Here is a 21,846-nt window from a genome sequence, read left to right on the forward strand (position 1 = left end):
ACTCATATGGGTTCTAGGTATTTTAAGACAACCTCTATCTAATCATCAGATGACCAGTAAGCTAACTAAGCAATGACTTCAGTGGTCACACTGAACAAAGAATATCCATTTTATAGAAATAGGTCAGAAAAACCACTAAGCAACTAACAACAATAACTACAATAAAAAACAACAAGAACAGACTCTAGGGAGAGGAGAGAATCTGATTTCCAGAGTTGCTATATTATGTCATCTAAGATGTCCAAATTTGAACAAAAAAAAATTAAGATATGTAAAGAAACAAGAAAGTATGACCCATACACAGGAGAAAAAACAGAAAGCAAAAAGCAATCAATAGAAACTCTGAGAAAGCACAGGCATTGTACTTAGTTCAACAAAGAATCTAAATTCATCATTTTAAATATGTTCAAAGAAATAAAGTATGCCACATCTAAAGAACTATGGGAAATTATGAGAACAATGTCTCTCCAAACACAAGATATTGATAAAGAGATAGAAACTATATAAAAGAACCAAATAGAAATAATGGAGTCAAAAAGTAGAATAACCAAAGTGAAAACTCACTAGAGCAGCACAACAGCATATTTGAGCTAGCTGAAAAAAGATTTAGCAAATACAAAGTTGGTCCTCTCAGATTAACCAGTCTGAAGAATTGGAAGAAAAAAGAATAAAGAAAAATTAACAGAGCCTCAGAGACCTCTGGAACACCTCAGAAACCTATGGAAAACACCATCAAATATGCAAAATTGGAGTCCTGTAAGGAGGGTGGTCATGGTAAGGGGCAGAAAGAATACTAGAAGAAATAATGGTCCAAAACTAGCCAAATTTGAGGAAAAGCATCAACCTACCCATCCAAAATGCTCAACAAATGTCAGGTGGGAAAAGCTTAAGGAGATCCATGCCTAGATATACCATAATCAAACTGTCAAAATCAAAACCAAATGACATTCTATTACACACTAACGAGAATGGCTAAAACCAGAAAGGACACGAGGTCCCTGGCATTCTTACGCATTTCTCATGGAAATGCAAAATGGCACAGCTACTTTGGAATTCATATAAACTTCACTTTCATATAAACTGAACACACATTTACCACATAATTCAGCAACTCCACTCTTATGTACCCAAGAGAAATGAAACATAGGATCTCATGAAGGCTTATACTTGAATGCTTATAGCAGCTTTTTTTTTTAATGACAGCCCCAACTATAAACTACCTAAGTATCCATCAACTGATGAATGAATAAACAAATTGTGGCATATCCATTACATGGAATACTCTTCAGCAACACACAGGAATGAACAACCGGTGCATGTGTCAGCACGGAGGAATCCCAAAGGCATTAGTCTAAGTGAAAGAAATGAGACACAAAATATTATATAACATGATTTCATTAATATATGAAAGTCTAGAAAAGGCAAAACTATGGCAACAGGAATCAGATCAATGGTTGGCAAAGACAATGGATGAGGAACTCATTGACTCCAAAGGGATATAAGGGAATTTAGGAGGATTCCTAAAGAACATATAAATGTTCTTTAGAACATTTCTTAGATTCTTAGATTCCTAAGAACATATAAATGTTCTTTGTTATGCTTATGGTGAATGTTTATATACTGTACACATTTGTCAAAACTCATCAAATGATTTATTTAAAATAGGTGGATTTTATTTTCTGTAAATGATTCCTCCATAAAGTGGATTCATTCTAAACATAAAAGAAAGAATAGTAATATACCTACTTATAATCCAGCAATTTCACTCCAGTTATTTACCCAAAAGAAGTGAAAGTATATGTTCTCAAGGAAACCCATACAGAAACGTTTACAGCAGTTTTATTCAGAAAAGCCAAAAACTGAAGGATAAAAGTCCTTCAACAAGAGAGTGGATGAGCCAATTGTGGTATATTCATACGATTAAATGATATTTAACAATACAAAGAATTCAATAACTTGGATGAATCCCCAAAACATTATGGCGCACTAAAGCTAGACTCAAAATAATACATATTACATGATTTCAAATGTATGAAGTTAAGGATAAGTAAAATAGGGATGCCTGGATCTCCATTGGTAAAGCATCTGACTCTTGATTTCAGCTCGGGTTATGATCTCAGGGTTGTGAGACCTCACTGGGCATGGAGCTTGCTTAGGATGTTCTCTTTCCCTCTCTTTTTTCCCCCACCCAACTCCCCATCTTGTGCCATGCTCTCTCTAAAAAACAAACAAACAAAAAAGAATAAGCAAAATAAATATATGGGGATAGAAATCAGAAGAGTGATTACCTATTGGGGGTGGTAATTGATTTGAAGGGGACATAAGGGAATTTTCTAGAAGGAATCAAAATATTCTACATCACAACTAGGGAATTTGTCATAGGGTGTACGCACTTGTTATTCTTGGTAGAATGGCACACTTAAGTTCTGTGTGTTTCAGCATTTTTAACTTTACAAACTTCAAAGGATCCTCACTGCATTGAGAATAAAATTCAAACTTTTAGAGGCCTTTAAAATACCAGCCCCCTTTCTACTTTACCTTATTCCACACCGTCCTTCCCTCCCCTTTCTCTAGGCATATGAGCTTCTCTTAGGGTTTCAAGCCTGCCCTAGTAATCCAGGCCTTTGTACATACTGTCCCTTTTGCCTGGACACTCTCCTTTGCCCCTTCACTTGACCGAGTCATTCTCATGCTTCAGGTTTCCGATAAATGCCACCTCCTCCAAGAAGCCTTCCTTGACTATACCTAAAAGTGTTCCTCCCTTCTTGGTCATTTGCTTCTGTCCCTAGTTGATTGTACTCACCATATTTATTAACAATTTTTTGTATGTTGTGATCTAGTTACTTCTTTTTGCCACCACAGAATGTAAGTTCCCAGCTCTGTCAATAGTAATTCAGAATTTTGTTTTTCATTATTGGAATGAAATGGGGATGTAGGGTTAAAGCTTGTTTTTATTTTATTTTTTTAATAGATTTTGTTTATTTGAGAGAAAGAACACAAGCAGGGGTAGGAAGGGCAGAGGGAGAGGGAGAAGCAGATTCCCCACTGAGCAGGGAGCCTGACACAGGGCTCAATCCCAGGACCCTGGGATCATGACCTAAGCTAAAGGCAGATGCTTCACGGACTGAGCCACACAGGCACCCCTAAAATTTGTTTTATTTTAAAGGCAAAATACATCACTTTTTTCTCCAAACCTGTCTCAAGTACTTTTTCATCCCGCCAGTCCTGACTTTCCAAATTAAATTAAAAGTTCCTAAGGGTATGATTCAGATTTATTTATTTCCAAGTGGGTCTCCCTAGCCACTCACTTGTTTTGATATAGCCTGCTGCAAAAGCCCTACCTGCCCCCTGTTCCCGTTCACCTGCTAATATGTCAAAATATCTGAATCCTCAACCTTAGATATCTTTGTTGGGTCAAGATAAAAATATTTCTGGAAGACCCTGTGGAAATATAAATATATTCTTTGGGGTGGGTAAAATGTTGTCATGTAGGTATCATTATTAATAGCACTCTTTTACTCTTAAAAATGTGCTAGTTGGGACATAAAATTCTATTGTCATCCTACCTAGTAGGAAACCTCCATGACGCAGTGACAAGGAGGAGAGGGAAGTTGTGGTGGGGGCTGCAGGACAGGTAGCTGGCAGGTGAGACAGGTACATGAAGCCGATAGGAGGGGCCAAAAATCCAGGAAGGTGTGGGAATGGTAAACGGTGGGCAATGAACGAGATCTCATAAAGGGAACAGGAGATGTCAAGACAAACTTTTCTCCTTAACAACTTCGGCAGGTGCTAGTTCAGCCTGAAACACACAAAACACATTGACCTTTCCTGGAGGTGAAGGGGATTAGCACCAGTCTTGTCTACAGGAAAATTAATGCATATTCTATATTCATCCCACAATCCTTGTTTATTCTAGAAAAAGAGTTAGGAGCTTCTCTTTCAACACTTTAATCCTTTGGCCTAATCATTTTCCAGCAGTGGTCGAAGCCAAGTACAGATGAAGCACTGAGGGAAGGCTGACGGGTGGTCCTCTGTGAGTCAGGCAAGCGGTTAGCTTGAGCGCAGAATGCTGGCTAGACAGCACCAGTTTCTTGATCCCTCTGGGTTATGTTCCTGCAATTTCCAAGAATGCTTATCTAAGGTTCCCTGGCCTGACAATTCACTGTTTGCACCTCTTAAGCAGGGCTGGTCTATGGAGGAAAAACTCCTTTTCAAATTTATCTCTCCCCTGAGCCTAGAAAAGAATCTCCTGTTCACTGGGACCTCCTGCCACAGCTGCTGGCAGAAGATTATAACCCAGGGCCCATCACTCAGTAAAATGTTTCCAGGTGTTTTCCACTGAAAGTCTGCCATGGATAGAGAAGCTGAATTTGCCTTTCTGCTCCTTCACCACAAGCTAAAAAAGCCAAGGCACCCACCAGTGGGTTGCTTCACACTCATGCTCACCATATACCATGCAAAGGGGAGAAGAAGTATTGTGGTCTTCATGAACCGTAGAAACCTATACCCAAAATATGGTCACTTGGCAGCTTTTTGAATCCCCTCATTTCTTCTGCCCCAGCTGGGCTCTTTCTCAGAACTGTTTTCCAAGTGGCAGCTTGTGTTTATTCTACTGGGCTTTTGGAGAACTTAGGGAAAGAAAAAATCAACAAAGTGTAGTTATGCGCATGGAAAACCATATGCTTCATAAAACTGCATATGTGCTGTGTTTAAGATATACAGGAAGATACGCAAAAATAAACACCTGCCAACTTCCCAATCTACCTAGATTAGAAAATTCAAAAAGCCTATGTTCATATGCAAAAAATACAGCCTGACTTATATTTCACAGATTGTTAAAGCTGAAAGCTGAAAGAGCTCATTCAAGGGTTGCAAATCAGATCCCTATGAGGAGCAAATGGGTTGTATAAATGTACAGAGGGCCAGGTAAGGCCAGTGGGGAACTGAGGTGGGGTGAGGACCGCCCAAACTAGTTCCTTGGCAAGTGTTGCTACTCAAGAACATAGAAACATGAACGCTAGAAATCCATTTTCTAATGTGAATTCTCCTGACTTCTTCAATATTGTTGGGTCATTCAGACTTATTTAAAAATATCGTGTAGAACAAACCACACTACAAATAAGATTTGACCCCTGGATGTCCAGTTGGAGAACTCTTCTAGAAAGATTCCATGATTTAGTAATGGATGAGTGGTTTGATGTAAAGAAGAGCTTTCACAGTCACATCAATTGTGATGACTGGATAGGTCACCAGGGCTCAGCTTTCATAACTCTTGTCTTGGTTTTCTTTCTTCTAATTCTGATATTGTGTGACCTGCTTTAATAGGGCATGATGTCTCCTGAGTTTTCAGATGGCCAATTTAGTTGTGCATTTTTCCTGTTTTTTTTTTTTCTATTTGCCCCCCAAGATCCATTCTGTATCATCCTTTACCTTGCTCTTTGTCTCAAGAGGCTGATCTGTATTGCCTAGGTCAATGGGTTCCCTTGTCCTTTGGCTTTTGATGGAGTTTAGCCAGTGAGAGGCCCCAGTATAAGCTCAGGGAGAAAAAAAAAAGCTCAGAGAGAAGGTGGGAGGAAATTAATGTGTTTCCCTCCACTAAAGGCTCCTGTCAGCTCCATGGAGCTTACTTATTTCACTGGGTTTTAGGAACCACACCTTCTTCCTGCCTGTTCAGACTTAGAGGTGGCTTCTAATTATTGTTGGGTTCAGAGTACTTCATCTTTTCTTGTTGGGCTCCCCAAGCCATGTCCATAAGCTTGTGAATAGTTCCTTTATTAATATCTCTTCAATTACCAGTGGAGGTAGGGTGAGCAACTAGCCTGGTTCACCTGAGACTCTATTTTAGCACTCAAAATCTTGTGTCCTGGGAAATCCCTCAGTCCTGGGTAAAGCGAGATAGTTGGTCAACCTATATGGGAGCTCTGTTTGTATAATTTCTTAAAATCTGCTGCTTCTGGGCAGCCCTGGTGGCCCAGCAGTTTAGCGCCGCTTTCGGCCGGGGGTGTTGTCCTGGAGACCCAGGATCAAGTCCCGCGTCGGGCTCCCTGCATGGAGCCTGCTTCTCCCTCTGCCTGTGTCTCTGCCTCTCTCTCTGTGTCTGTCATGAATAAATAAGTAAAATCCTTTTTTAAAAATCTGCTGCTTCTTTTATCATTCTATTCCTTCTCTCATCTTTAATAGTTTCAAATATTTCTTATTTAATTTCTTCATAAGAGCATTCAAATATTCTTATAGTCTCCTACAGATATTTCTATTATTTCTTATTCTTAGGGTGCTCTTTCTCTTTTTTTCTGCACCTGCTGAGTCTCACTCATGGTGGTTCATTTCCCTGTGTGCATCCTTTGTGGCTATTTGTGTTCCAATAGTTTCACAATTGCTTCTATTTTATCCTAAGGGCTCAACTGACCCAAGCAGCTTGTGCTGTCTTAGGAGTAGTACACATTTAGATACCACACCTATATGTGGCACAGATTTGGGATTTTGGTTTCTTTGGATATAACTTATTTTCCTCTATAAACTAGGGCTTTAGACAGGTGGCAAGCATTCTTCCCGCTTTATTAGACTCAAATGTGGAGATTTTATACTTGCCACCCTATGGACAGTGTAACTTGTCAATGCTCAGAGCTTTATGTTGAAGCTCAGGTCTGGTTTCCCTGCCCAGCAAGGGCCTGAGGCCACATCTCCTGGAGATCTAGCAAGTGTCAAGTCCCCAACCTTTCACTGTTAGGGCCAATATCTGGGTCAGAAATTTTGCTGAAATGCCAGCCCTCCACTACAATCCTGGCTTTGATTTTCCTCTTCAATCCTTGCACCGGAGGATTTTTTTTCTTGTCTGTCATGCCAGAATTTTATAAAATTCTATTTCTATTTTTTTAATTCAGCCCTTCTATGAATCTGTTCTGCCATACTGTCAGAACCTGAGATTACTTTGAGACACTGAAGTTCATACCCAGTATAAACTGGAAGTTGGTTTAATGTAGTTCTTCTTCTGCCCTTGCATAGTCAGTGAGAGAATTTGGCTCACAAATTGAGGCCAAAATGCAGCAAGTCTGAGGGGCCGGACTTGGATACCTAACCAAGTGTGAGTCACTTCTGATGCTAATCTAGTTTCATTTAAGGTGATTGGCATCATGAGGCAAGGTGGAAATGAAATATTCATTGCCCATTCAATATTACCTAATTTGTATGTCCAAGTGTTGACAAAAGAGAAGCCTTTGTCGTCTACTTTATGAGTAATTGTAAATTAATATGCAACCCTGCACCCATTCTACTGAGAAGAGAATAGCTTACATTTGCCAACTGTTCGACAACATGGCCTGGTTTCAACTGCAGATGTCACCCATCCTGTTGGAAATTTAGAGGGATGGAGAGACTTCCTCAGAGAAGAAACTTTGAATAACATTACAGAATGTGGAACCTAAGAATCTTAAATAACCAAGGTTAAAAGAAACATTGAAGATCATCTTCTTATTTAACAGGTAAGGAAGAGGAGGCCCAACCTGGATTTCAGGTTTAGACATTTCTTCCAACTCTTCCAAGCACTTTTACAGCACAGCCAAATAGTCATTTTCTCCTGCAGTTATATGCTTGTTATATGGCTTGCTAGCATTTTTTTTTTTTCACTAAAAAGTTGTATTGAACAGATCTTTGAATGTTCCATACCTACGCGGATCTTGCAGGCAGGACTAGAGAACTACATCCGTTAGAATGACTTACAGCCCAAAGATGGCAGTTTGTTCTTCATTTGCTTAATTAATACATTGGGCCCTGACGTTACCTTGGGCTTGATCAGAGGGGAAATGCTTTGGGACTTTGGCACTTTGCAAATGTCAGTTGGAAGTTCCAGACATTTCTCCTAACATGTAGGTTGTCGGTACAAGAACCAGGCCCCCACACCACAAAGCAGGTATCTCTACCCCTCCCCAGCTAGCCTCGTTACGGGGCTTCAGCTCAAGTCAAGAGCTACGAGTGGGAGGCCCTCCTTCTGAATCTAATTTCCTCATTCAGTAAGAGAGGCAAGAGCCAATGGGAGAGGGTCCCAGAGGAATAAAGCAATGTAGGTGTGAAGCATAAGGGAAAAGCATCACAGTAACCAGAAAAGGGGAAGTGTTGTTTCTGTCCTTTGCATTTATTTTCCTATTTAGTCATTGCCAAAATGCTGTGTTAAGTACCACTCTTAATCCTGTTTTACAGATGAGAAAACTGAGGCACAAAGCAGTCAAGTAGGAGATCACACGGCTGGTGAGTGGCAGAAACAGAATTTGACTGAGGCACTCTGACTCGAGAACCTCTGATTTTACCCACCATGCATGTAATGTCCTGTACTCTGAGGAGCACCGTACTTCACACATTATGTTTATCTGTCCTTGTGAGATTTCGCAGGCATGCTCCTTTCTCTTATAGTTTTAGATTTTAATAATAACAATATTTGGATTGTTCTTCTCTACAAACACCGACTTAAGTGCTTTATGTGCACACATTACCTCATTTATCCTCACAATTCTGTAAATTATTATCATTTCTATTTTACTGACAAGAAAACTGAGTTTAAAAGGAGGTGGTGGAGGCCACCTTCAAATCCAGATCTTCTAATTTCAAAGTCTGGCCTCTCATTACCATGATAGTGGATCTTAAACTTCAGTGTGTACCCTGGGGATCTTGTAAGAAAGCAGAGCCCAGGCCTCTACTCCCAGAATCTGAATCAGTTGATCCAGGGAAATTCCAGGAATCTGCCTTCTTAAACTTTCCAGAATTGAAGACAATGCTTTGCCAACCCCTGCCTCACCATACTGTCTCTATGACTGTAACAGATCAGACATAAACTGGTCAGTTGGATTTCAGTTCTAACAACATAATATTGCTAAAGCCTGCTCCCTGCAGCTGGTTGTACAGAGGCTGCTGCTCCTGTACAGGCTCATTACATTGCAGATGTTTTTTTCTCCCCTCTCTGCACATAGCCCTGAGTACCAAGGTATCTGTTATTTGGGAAATTTTTCATTTCAAATGACAAAAATACAATTAAAACAAACTTTAGCAAAAGGAGAGAATTCACTAGCCCATTGAACTGAAGACTCCAGGGGTAAACCTACCTTCAGATATGGCTTAATCCAGGTTGTCAACTAGTCATCTGGGTGTCACCTGGAATTCATCTCTGTCCACTTTTGAGTGGCCCTATGTTGGCTACATTGTCAGGTGCAGGCTCCTCTCAAGAGCCAATAGCCATCTGAAACTTCAAGCTTATATTCATGTAGTTTAGTGACTCCTAGGGAAAGGGGAAGCCTCAATCTCAATTATTTTGACAAAAATTCTGAGGCTGAAACTCATTAAGCTGTGTTGAGTTAAATTCTCATTCTTGAAACAAACACTGTGGCCAGCGGGTGGCTAAACCTGGCTAGGGAGTGGGAGGTGCAGGGTCAGGCCTCCCATAACCACATGACATGAGACGGAAGGAGAGGTGGTTCTCTTAAAAAAGAATAGTAATAATGAACGGCATAAAAGGAATAGATAAGAGGCAGGTGAACGTTACATAAACCCAGCATTAGAGCAAGATGTCTGATTCCTGGAGCAGAGATGACCAAGCCACAACTGATTCTTCTCTAGGGAAATTGACCCCTCAGGCTTTTCCCATTCTCATAACTGAGTTAAGCTGGTTCGGGGACCCTAACATTTTAGGTACTATCAAAACAAAACAAGACAAACTTGGCCCTTTACAAATGGAATGGAGCACACACTAGAATTCCAGATCTTATCGATCTTCCAGTCCAGTCACTTAATTTTGACATTTTAAAAAACCAGCAGAATTAACAATTTTGAGTTAGAAAAATCAGTAAACCATTCACTGAGCACGCAAGGAGGGAGCAAGTTTGTTGACGCCTGTGGAAACAGCACTAGAAGGTTTGAAGTCTTGAGTTCTAGTTCCAGATGAAGGAGGCAGGTTACTTATGCAATGTGGTTCCTTCCCACCTTCCACCATCTGTGATTTGTGAGAATTTTCTCAGCGACATCATATTGGGGTCAGGACTACAACCCAAGTTCCCCCAGCCTAGGACTCTTTCTTGCAACTTTGTGGTGGGAATTCGTGTCCTCTCCCTTTCTTGGTCCTACTTTCTTTGTTCTTTCCTCCTGTTATATTATCCACCGCTCATTCAGCTCGCATTTATGGACTGCCCAGGAAGCATGTAAGGATGACAGGAAAGGAGTGACAAGTGAGACATGGTTGGGCCCTCGAATTTACAACTTGGACATCCTCAGGTTTCTCAGAAAGTGCTTCTTTCCTGCCAATTCATCTCCACCTGCCATACTTTCCCCTCTGTCTCAATAGTTCAGAGTCTTCCTTAGTTGTTCACATGCCTTAAAACACCCTCCTTCTCAGACTTACACCCTTTCTTGCTTTCCTGCCCTATGGGCACAGGATAACCTTTCTCTGAGCTCATTCTGCACACCTAACACCATCCGTTAAATTTAACAGCAAGTGCATAGCAATAGGATGATGAGCTTCACTGGCAATTCAAACCAGGTTATTGGGCACCATCTGCCTTCCTTCAAATTAATGAGAAGAAGGAATGGATCCTTTGGGCTTTCTTTATTTTTAGATTATTGCAAAGGAACCCAGAGGGCTGCTTCTTGATCATGTTAATCCCCAGTCTAAATGAGGCCAAAATATTAGGGGGAAGAATAAATGACCATAAACAGGTATCTATTCACATACAATAGTTATAGGAAAAGCAGAATAAAGTGTTTCTGTCTCCCTGTCTTCATCCTATCATCCCCACCCATCCCTGTACCCACTGGGAGAAAAGCAAATAGACTTAGAACCCCAAAGAGGTAGCAGACTGAGACTTTGCTGGAGTGACAGGAGTACGGCAAGCACATCCTGTCTCTCCCATACCCCCTATCAAATTCAGGCCAAGTCAGTGGTTATAATTCGCCTTCATTGTCAGGTCTTGAGGCAGTCAGAACTCCAGAGAAGAATATTCTTCTCTCTGGAAAATACCAGAGAAGTCAAATATGGACTTGACTGAGCTTAAAAGGATGATTCCATAGGAGCTGTGGAGGAGACTGGGCTCCCATGGTTTGCAAACGTAAGGGAGTCCATGACTCCTCTGGGACACTTAAAAAAGGCAGATCCAGGCCACATTTGCAGACATGTGCCTCAATGTATCTGGGTAGAAGGAGAGAATTTTCTTTTCAGAAAGCACTGGATAATTCTGAGGCAGGAAATTATTCTGGGGGCCGACCCTGAGAAATTCTCTCCACATCAAGCCCTTCTGCCAGGTTGACTTTCTAAAACTCTCCCCCTAGCCGGCATTGGCTCTAGAAGGCTCCAGTGAAAAAGCAAACAGATCCCCCAAGAGATGAACCAATAACTCATTAACAACTGCTATCCCATCAGAACAGATTTGTGAGCAGACAGATGGGCTGCACTTAGAGGGACAAGCACAGGCCCATCAGGATTGATAAGCTAGAAAGGCCTGAACAGGCCTCCTGGGAGCAAGGACACAGGACAAGACTGGCAAGACTGGGGTGTGAGAAGGGAGTTGAAGCCCTGGGTCCTAAGGGGTTTGGAGATAAAGTATATTAGCAGCATTCACATTAATACATCAATTATCTTATTGGCCTAATATGTTTGTACATTATAAAGTATCAAAAAAACAACTTTACAATTTACTGGCAAATTATTTCGTTTATTTATAGGGCAATTATTTCCTTCGGGAGCATTTTGTGCAATCTGTTTAACGCGTTCTATTTCCTAAGCTCCCATTGGTGTCCTGTCAGTATCTCATAATTATAAAATTATTTCATTGTTAAATAAGCTTGGGAAATGCTGACGCCCACACCCTCTATTTGTTCTTCAAGTCATCTTCTTTGCAGACTCCCCAGTGGTGGGGAACTGTGCTCCACTGGCAGCGGCTGTTTGGTGTGCTGCTGGGAAACTCTCCCAGGAAGAGCACTCTTCCTTAGGTCCAATCCAATGGTTCTGAAGGTTCAGCAAACGTCAGAATCTGTGGCGGGTTTGCAAAACACAGCTTGCGGGCCCCACCCCCAGAGTTTCTGGCTCAGTGGCTGTGGGGTGGGGCCTGAGAAATGTGTACCTAAGACAGGTTCCCAGCTGTGGGTGCTGCTGGTCTGGTCCGGCATTTGAGAACCACTGGTCTCACCCTGGCCATCTCCCTGGAATTTCTTCTCCCTCTTCCTTAACTCTGATGCCCAGAATGCCTTAGCGAGTCGAATTCCTTTTTCACAGCGAAAAATGTCAAATACGGAGCTTCAAAGAGGCAGCTTCCCACTGCAAATATAAGGGCCAGGGTAAGCACTGGATCTGCAACGTTTTCCTTGCTTTATTCCCAGGGGTGCAAATGGTACTGGCAACGACGTGTGCATGCAAGAAAGATCCGTTGATTGACTGGCTGGCACATAGTAATCACTATATAATTGTAGCTCATTATTCTTCTTACTTCTGAGGAATAACAATCTCACAAGGCATATATTCCTTCTAGAAGGCTCCAAGACAAGCTATAAATGCACTCTGACCCTGTCTGCTGTATTTCCAGACCTCAGTAGGGCCTGGAATCAGGGCCTGGAATCTCCTTGCCCAGGGTAAGAAGTTTCTAGAATTTTTCCATACATGGGCCTGGCAGGACTCATATTACTCTACATTTCCTTCAAGAATGGGCTCAAAAAAGGAATGGAAGTGATGGGTATTTTCACCAAAGAATTCTCTTACTGAGTGGAGGAAAAGTATGGAACTCAGCAATTGGATGGGAGATGAAAGAATAAAACCAGCATTCCACAGGGGAGGTGCTCCAGACATCCTAGGAGTAGTTTATGTCAACACTCCATAGCTGGAAAAGAGCAAAACCAGAGGTTGTGCAAAGAGCCTGGGGTGTAAGCGGCAGCTTCTTATTCCTGTCCTTCCCAAGGAAATGAGCCTCTATCTGATTTCATTTGTTGTTACTAGTATCTCCATCTCAGGTACAGTGTCCCTCAGTGAAGAAGTTTGGTTTGTACCTTGTAGCTGGACTTGCTACTTCCCCAACCTACTTCACTGCTTCTGCTTTACTTTGAGGCAGAAGAAAGAAAAAACCTTTGAAATGACTAACTCTAAAGGCAATTGGTTTTTGTCCTAAAGCATAAGTGGGGTATTAGAGAATTGAATGGAAAACTTCTTTTTCAGAGCTCTTTCCAGGCTCAGGAATAAGTTATCTCAAAGCCATCACAGGCGAGTGCTTCAGCAAAGAGAAAAGACAGAAGAAACTATTGCTATAATTACGACTAATTACAATCTCATGATTCCATTTAATCTTCACAGAAGAAGTTCACCAACTGGAGAATGCCATTGATCCTCTGCACCCGAGCCAATTAGATATTTTGGTCCAATCCAGAATGGTTATCCAGCCTTTGCCAGGATGAAATTGTGTTTAGAATTTTATTTTTATAGTCTCTGAGGCATCCCAGATTTTAACAGGACATTGGATACCATCCATTTGTGGCACATCTGTTCCAACAAGATCTGCATATTTCAAAAATCATTAAGAAGTTAATACTGAAACCTATTTTAACTCTCTCTCTCTGAGGACAAGTTGTTTTTTAATGTTCAAGTGTTTAGATTTCCCTTAGAAAAAATGAAAATGACTCCTTTACCTTGGGATTTTGATCCAGATAGTGTAGGAGGAAAGATATTATAAGTGACATCTCAATTTGGGGCACCTCATTAGTCAGGGGGACTTAGTTTTTGATGATGCTCTTCTAATTGACTAGCTGCAGACTGCCATTCTCTGGGGTATTAGAGAACTCTTAAGATTTTTGCTTCTGGCCCTACAGAGGTTTGCAGACTCCTGCCTTTCACTGCCTGAGGGTCAGAAATCACCGGAGGAGGTGAGGCCCCAACCATTTACCTACCCTGTAATCTGAAGCAAGTTATTTATACACTCTGCCCCTCTGCTTTCTGGGATGTAGGAAGAATAAATGCTACCTGCCTGAAAGTTTTCTGTGAGAATGGAAGATTCAGTCCTAGGGAAGGGTGCAGTAGTGAGTGCCCAAAGAACATGTTTATTGGCTTATTCAACCAAAAGTGATGCACAATATACAGATGCTGCTTTCCTGTTTGTTATAGTCTGGTGGAGAAAACAGATAGGAGTCAAATCATCACTCACTTTAATTAGAGATGGAAGTAAATACAATAAAGGAGAACTTCCAGCAGAGGAACTGCTAATTAGGTGGGGTTGGGGGTGGACAAGGAATCAGGGTGGGGATGAAGGAAGATGGAGGAAGTAACTTTAGAACTGAGAGATGCAGGTGGGGGAGACTCACCGCAGGCCCAGGGAGACAGCATCTGGAAAGGAGGCCCTTGGAGAGAACAAGGGGGTAGCTGCAGACATAGGGCTTGCTTAACCACTGGCAATTTCACATAAATTACTAGCAAGCTTTAGCCAGGGAAGCCTTTGATTTAAATGACAAAATTTTACAAGAATGTCTCAAGAACAAATCTTCACTGTTGTTGAAGTAAAATTTATTGACAGGCATACTTTTTGACTCATTTCACTAATTTCTCTGAAAAGATACCTAATTTATGTGAAAGGGAAAAAAGGAAAAAAATATATGGTTAGTATATAGCTACCTAGTTCCATACGTAGATAGAAAATGCACGATGCATTATATGACTTCTAATAATGCATAAGGAGAAGTGAGCTTGAAGAATAATCTGGGATAGAGGCTCCACCATGCTCATTACTAGTGTGCTATCTTAAGTAAGTTGTTTACTTAGGGTTTTCTCTGTGCCAGGCACTGTGCTAAGTGCTTACATGACGTGTATTATTGAATTTTCACAACCAGTCAGTGAAATTTCAATGTCCTCCTCCTCGCCATTAGCTCATATCCACTGCTCATCTCCGCTTTATAGGAGAGACAGAAGTTCAGAAAAATTAAGTAGCACACTCAGTTTTATATAGGTAATAAATAACAAGACTGGCATTTTAATCCTAGCAACCAGTTCCCAAAACGGCACTCTTAAAACCACAGCATCATTTGCTCTGTCCAGCCTGGAAGATAGTCATGAACACGGGAACAGTTGCGAAGGACCCCACACCAATGAGACCACCAGAATGAACGTTTCTGCTTTCCTGCCATGAAATCAGACCCTGTCAGGTTGACCTAACTTTATCCCAACCATCCAAGCTGGGATTTCAGAAGAGTTTTTTAGCAGGTGCTTCACATAGGCCCAGGGGCTCATGGGTTTGCAAAGTATTCTATGCGTATGCATGTATGGATTTTTCTTGAGGTCAGTTACCCAAAACGTTTACAAACTTCTGGTACGAGGAAGCTTCTCTCCAAATTCTGATTCCATGAAGTGGACTCAGGACCACAGAGGAGTGGAAGTTCAGGAGAGATTTTTACTTCAGTCTGGTCCCAAGCAGCAGGTCATTGCTTCAGGTGGTCCCATAATGTGCAAGTTTAGGGCTCTAGCCATAGCTATACTTCTTTTAAAATGAATGCTGGTTTAGTCCCATTAAAAAAAAAAAAACCCTTCCTCACTCCTCTGCATAAATTTATATATTAATCTTGCAGAAAAAAAGAGCCTAAAAGACACTGACCTCTGAACTATCCATATCCTCCAAATTCTGTGAGGTCCCTGACGACATATATTAAGATTATATTAGCAGCATTGTGATCAGTATGTACATTCCCCCCACACTGGCTTTTCACCAGTGTGAGTGGTATGTCACATGAACGTTTTCCTGCATTAGTGCGGTCCCTACGCTTGTGATTTTAATAACCTGATAGTATTCCATTCGGTTAACATTTCTCGAATACATTAAGTTTCTTTTACAAAAAGTAACCCTTGAATTCAAGTCCTCAACTCATAGATTTTTCATCTCAAGATTCAAAAAAATCTGATACAGAAAATGCTAACAATGTATAACGTAACGATTTCAAAGCACGGACTTTGGAACCCAACGGAGCCGTATTTGAATCCCATTCCTGTCTCTTACGAGCTGTGTGACATTGGGCAAGTCACTTAAGTTCTCTGAGCCCCAGTTACCTCAATGTAAAAGAGGAATAGCAGTGTCTCCCTCTTCAAACTGTTGCCAGATTAGCAATATAAAATGCTTACAGTGCTTTGCAGTGCGCCAGGTACTACTAAAAGCTAGGTAAATGATAGCTATTAGCATAACAGAAATTAGAGAACAGGACCCACCTAGAGCCATTTCTTTAAGAGGAATGAAAATGTTGTCTTTTCCAAGGTCATATGGAAATATGGTCGAAGGAAATATGGGGAAATAAGAGTTCAACTGGCCACATGTTGGTGTCGTTTTACTTGCCAATTCCAAGTTTGGGTCTGAAACGAACATTTTCAGTCCTAAAATAAGGATGGCAAACTTGGGGCTGGTGCACATGAATAAACATAGCCAGAGAATAAATACACCCCATGTGTCCCTGGCACAGTGCATCTGTTCAGCCTCACCGTTCACCACCTCCCTGCAAAGCAAACTCTTCCAAGCCAAGTCAGCCCTCCACCGTCAAGGAGAATTTTTCTAACACCTCCCCCGACCAAATGCTTGAACATACAAGCGAGACAGAACCACAGCAATTCTCTCTTGTCCAACTCATTCACGTTATAGACCAGAAAATGGGAGGCTCGGGCAAACGAAGTGAAATGCCTAGGTTGCATAACTCCTAGAACTCTTTCATGATATTTTATTTAACTGTGGACCTCCGAGACTTAAGATCTACTTAATTTTTAATTATTGATTTCTTTTTTTCCTCAAAATGTAAAAGGAAACTTTATATTACTATTAATGGAAAATCCAGTATTACTTAAATAAAAGATAGTCATAAAAATAAGTAGCAGAACAATGACATTGAATTCTGGCTAAGATATACAATGGGCTGTCAAATGATTGCAGCCAGAGGTGAAGGCTCTCCTCCACGGTAAAGATCAGCAAGTGTTCAAGTGTGGCTGGATGAGAACCACCAAACTAAGATTCCATCAAATGAAAATGCCATCAAATTTTTCTCTTTGAGTATAGAAAAAGAATTAAAAGGGAATAACCACAAGGGGTATGAGGGGTGTGATTTTGGGAACAACTAGTCTGCTCCATCCTGCTTGATTTTACTTTTTGATGTCCCTATCTGTTACAGGTCACTTAACTTGGAATGTTCCCTAGAGGCTTGTATTATTTTGAGGTTGATTCTAAGCTCCAACAAAGCTGTCTACTTCTTTGCTTCCCTTTTCAATCTCAAAGCTTTAGTCGAACCCTCAACATACCTGTGCAGTTAAATTGTTCACAGCCCACTTTGTGGCTCATTTTAGCTGCCTTTAGTTAGCTTTGTATATAGTCATTACCTTATTCAACCTCCAGCAAAACGTTTTTAAGTAGACACTGCTACAAACCCCATTTTACAAATGGAGAAACTAAGCCACAAAGAAGTTACTGAACTCATCTACATCCTTAGCTTGTAACTTATTAGAGTTACTTGATTCGATATTCTATGCTCTTAATCACTGTGATGTACTACCCTCCAGTCTAACTTCTGTTATTTCATTTGCTTCAAAAATATTCACTGAGTATTTCTTATGGTCCCATCAATGGATGCAGCATAGCAGGGGCAAGCAAAGAGGGATATCACTCAGTCCTCATCCTTCAGTTTTATACGTCATTAATACATTCAGCAAATAGTTATTGGGCTACTACCAAGTTGTAACTTGCAGACTCAAGGCACATACATATAAAAAGGTGTACAAATAAATAATATAATCAAATGCAACACATACAGAGTAATTGGTAAGAGTTACGAGCAGGTCAGGAAGGAGATGTAGCATTGTGGTCTGGGATTATTGGAGAGACTTTATGGAAGACATGGCCCTTGAAACGAAAGAGGGCATTCCAAACAAAAGTCCAGAGAGCACAAAAGGGTAGAGGTGGATGGCAGCAAGTAGAGGGCCACAGGAGGCTCTTTTTCTTAATACTGGGTAAATTAACAACAGAATGAACAGACACACAAACCAGTCACAGGCCAGCAGGGCCTTACACTTTGCTATAATTTTCAGGAATCAATTGTAATAAACCCCGTGAGAAGAAAGTTCTTCCAGTCAAGAGTTGCATTGGGTCAAAGGGGAGCTTTCCCCAAGGATGCTTTAGATTTCAATTGTGCGCCTGAGAAAGCTCTGCCACCAGCATGGCCTAGAATATCAACTCAGGGGCAGGAAGCTTTCAGGCAGCCTCAATGCAGCAGAAGGAGAAAAAAATCGACTTATTAGGATTGTTCGCATGAGAAGCCTTGAGGTACACTAGCAAGGCAAGAGCTTAGGAAATAAGACCCGCTCCTTACAGTTAAATGCCAAGTGCTGTCAATGACTTAGGGCTGGCTCATTATGGACCTATTTCAGCTAATCCTCCCCAGGCAACAATCCTCCTCTTTTCCAGAACTATGGAAGCCTGAGGAAGGCCATTCCTTTTCCAGTCAGGTGTGAGGGCAAAGAGCCATCCATCTTTAATAAATCTCCAGGCTCACAGGATTCTTGTCATGGTAGCTAGGTCTCTGAAATGTTCGACATCCATTCTCTCCCCTCCTGATTAAACAATTGCAACCTCCAACTTCTACCCAACCTCCTAACTTCTCTAGCAGATGGTAAGTTTCCAGAATACTCAGCTATATATTCACTTACCTGTGCATTAATTCAATCAACAACTGAGTGTCTCATGCACCTTTAGTTAACAGCTAAATGCTTGATTGCACTCAGTTCTTTTTGGGGTCTGACCCTTACCTGCATCTCTAGCTTCATGTCCCACTGTCCTGGTGCCCGACACTCTCAGTTCCAGCTTACATTGACTCCGCTCCCTCGCCTGAGAGCTGGGCCTCCATCTCACCATAACTAACTCTTACACATTAGCTCTTCTGCGTGGACATGGAAGAAATATTCCTTTCCACCTCCCCACTTCATCTGGTTAGCTGCTGCTGCTGCTTCTCTTTTAATCCAAAATGTATTTATTAGGATAGTTTCTCACTCATCTTGATTCAGGATGCTTTTAGCACTGCTTCTGTCTGAAGGAGCATCCTTCTGTAAGCCTTGCTTTTCTTCCTGTAAGCTGGCAAAGAATAGTGGAGCAGCCAACACACAAAACCACTGCTTGTGGTGGCTAAAGACGGTGGTTTTGGTAGCATCCTGGGCATGTCCCATCCATGAAGTAGGAGCTGGGGCTCTGCAGTAGGTACTTCTTCTTGTGCTTCCTCTTCTCCTCTTCTAGGGATAGGTGGGGAAGGTCCTTTGAGAGGGACATATTCTCGTGGGGAGGTTGTCATAGCCAGAAGCTCATCTGGTTAGCCCATCTGGTTAGATTCAGATCAGCTCAGGTCTTAGCTTCTTTCCCATGCTTGACTCCCAGGGTAGGCTAGCTTCTTAGGTCTTAGGCAACTGAGCGTCTGTGCCATCACTAGTCTGTAAGTTCCAGGAGATAGGATCTTGTCTGCTTCTCTCTCCAGCCTTTAGGGCGGTATCTGGCCCATAGTAAGCATTCAACATATTTTTTTAAGGTTTTATTTATTTATTCGTGAGAGACACAGAGATAGAGGCGGAAACATAGGCAGAGGGAGAAGCAGGCTCCATCCATGCAGGAAGCCTGATGCAGAACTTGATCCCAGGACCCAGAGATCACAACCTGAGCCAAAGGCAGATGCTCAACCAGTAAGTCACCCAGGTGTCCCCATATTTTGTTGTTTAAAGGAAGGAGGGAAGGAAGGAACAAATGTAGTCCTTTCCCCCAGGATTCTATTAGATCCTTGAAGGCAATGATGGCATCTCCTGGTCCTAGTGCCCGGCACAATGCCTGGTATATGAGCGCTTAGTAAATGTGTATTGAAATGAATAGATAAGACTTCCCTGTGTAAGCCACCACTTTAAAGTACCATGAAGGACCAAAAATAAACAAATAAACAAGCATTAAAAAGACAGACATGTAAATACATGGTCCCAAACCTCAAGGGGCTTTCCACAAAAGAGAAGAAAGGGGGGAAGGCCACGAATAACCATAATAGTTCATGAAAATAAATAGATGTTTCAGGAGGAGTACAGACAAAGGGGCTTAGGAAGTTCAGAGTCAGGGAAGATCACATCTGAGGAAGGGATAAAAGAAAGGAGCAGGACACAGCAGAGGGAAATGAATGGGAAGAAGTTTTAGGGAAGAAGTAGACCTGAGCCCTGCAACTGTTCTAATCTTTATCTGGAGCCACGTGTCCAGTGCTGTTGTGCAAGGCTATTCCTGGTTAAACTTGGGTGAAGGGGGCACCCATCTATCAAGGCCTTTCTCAATTTTACAAAGGCTCAAAACAGGGCAAACAATTTAAAAGTCTACAGGGGCCAGAACGCTGAGATAACCACAAGATATAGGCTGGCTGTAAGACTGTGTCCAATTGCAAAGAGTTATCACTTGAATGACCAGCAATGGTAGCTGCTTCTCAACTACTGCCAGTTGTTGTCATGTGTGAACATGGGCCCTGTGTAGTGATGTCTTCCCATTTTTTTCCCCAAGAAAAAAGCAGAAGTCCAGACTCTTAAGTGAAATCTTCCATTTTTCAAATGTTGGCAACCAACTCAAGTTTTTGGTTCAAAAAATATCCTTTGGTCAAACAAACACATCCATGGATGGCATCCAGATCACAGGCCCCATTCAGCCATGCACAACCAGTGTGCAACCTCTGGGCCAAACAGATTGGACTCATGAAAATTAAACCTGCCATTTTGCACTCACAAGATTAGCAAATGTTAAGAAATCTGTTCAAATCAAAACTTGCCAAGAAAGTGGAGCAACAGGAACGCTCAGATACAGCTACTGGGAGTGATGATTGGAACAGCTACTCTGGAAAATAAGTGGTGTTAACTTGTAAAGATAAGGATTTGCATATCCTATTACCTACCAGTTCCATTTCTAAGCATAGGCTCTGGGGAAATTGTTGCAAATGTGCACAATGAAACATATGTAAGAATATTGACAGCTGCATTGTTTCTTATAGCAAGAAATTGGAAACACACATTGCATGCCAATTGCCAGAAGAATGACCTGTAGAAGAGAATGAAAACAACCAAAGTGCAACCAGTTAACATGGAGCTGATGTCTCCAACGGTTAGTTAGAGTCACATGACCTCTAAGGGATTTCTATCCCCACAATAAAACATTTCTAGAGATTACTACCTTCTGTTGGCAGAACTTTTACCCATTCAGCAACTGAGTGTCCATATGTCTGACACTCTGCTAGGTGCTGGGGAAGCAGTGGGAACCAGACAGAAAGTGTCCCTGCCCTTACAGGGTGGTAGAAAACAACAGTCAACAACCAAGCCAGCACACAGAGAGTCACAAGTGATGAAAGAGCAGGGTGCTATAAGAGAGCACTATGGAGGAGGAACTTGGTACAGATGCAATGGGAGCAGTATAGATAGTCAGGGATGTCTTTTCTGTAGAAGCTGTATTAAAATTGCAACCTGAGAAGTTAGCCAGGAAAGAAAGGCAGAAAAAAATAGAGCAGGCCAGGCCAAGGAAACAGCCCTGCAAAAGCCCAGAGCCTGGAAATTGCTTAGAGAAGCTCAGTGTGCCTAGAGCATGGGGCACAACACACACAGGCTTGCTAGCAACAAGGGATAATCTGTATTCATTGTTCTAGCCAATTTTCAAGATGGCTGGTAAGCCAGAATGATGTATGAAAATCTAAATAACAGAACTAAACTAACTGGATTTAACTCACAGGTTCTTGCTGCATTAACATGGAATTCTACTAAATTCCCCATCAGCTAGAAGGAAAGGAAGAGAATATGTAGTAGGTTCAAACATCTCCCTTCCACTCACATGAAGGCAC

At 41.6% G+C, this 21,846-nt stretch overlaps 1 long non-coding RNA gene and 1 pseudogene across 1 annotated transcript in view; one reads left to right on the forward strand and one right to left on the reverse strand.

Moving 5' to 3' along the window:
- The window catches only part of LOC144311892 (uncharacterized), a 57,814-nt gene extending 49,572 nt beyond the window's left edge, over positions 1-8,242 (forward strand). Inside the window, exon 3 of the long non-coding RNA XR_013377381.1 lies at positions 8,194-8,242. This is a non-coding gene — a long non-coding RNA (uncharacterized LOC144311892). The remainder of the gene's footprint in view (positions 1-8,193) is intronic.
- A 10,750-nt stretch (positions 8,243-18,992) lies between these two features.
- Positions 18,993-19,280, reverse strand: LOC144311893 (small ribosomal subunit protein eS27-like pseudogene; annotated as a pseudogene).
- Positions 19,281-21,846: the final 2,566 nt, after the last annotated feature.

This window comes from Canis aureus, chromosome 4 (assembly GCF_053574225.1).
Source record: "Canis aureus isolate CA01 chromosome 4, VMU_Caureus_v.1.0, whole genome shotgun sequence".
Lineage (NCBI taxonomy): Eukaryota > Metazoa > Chordata > Mammalia > Carnivora > Canidae > Canis > Canis aureus.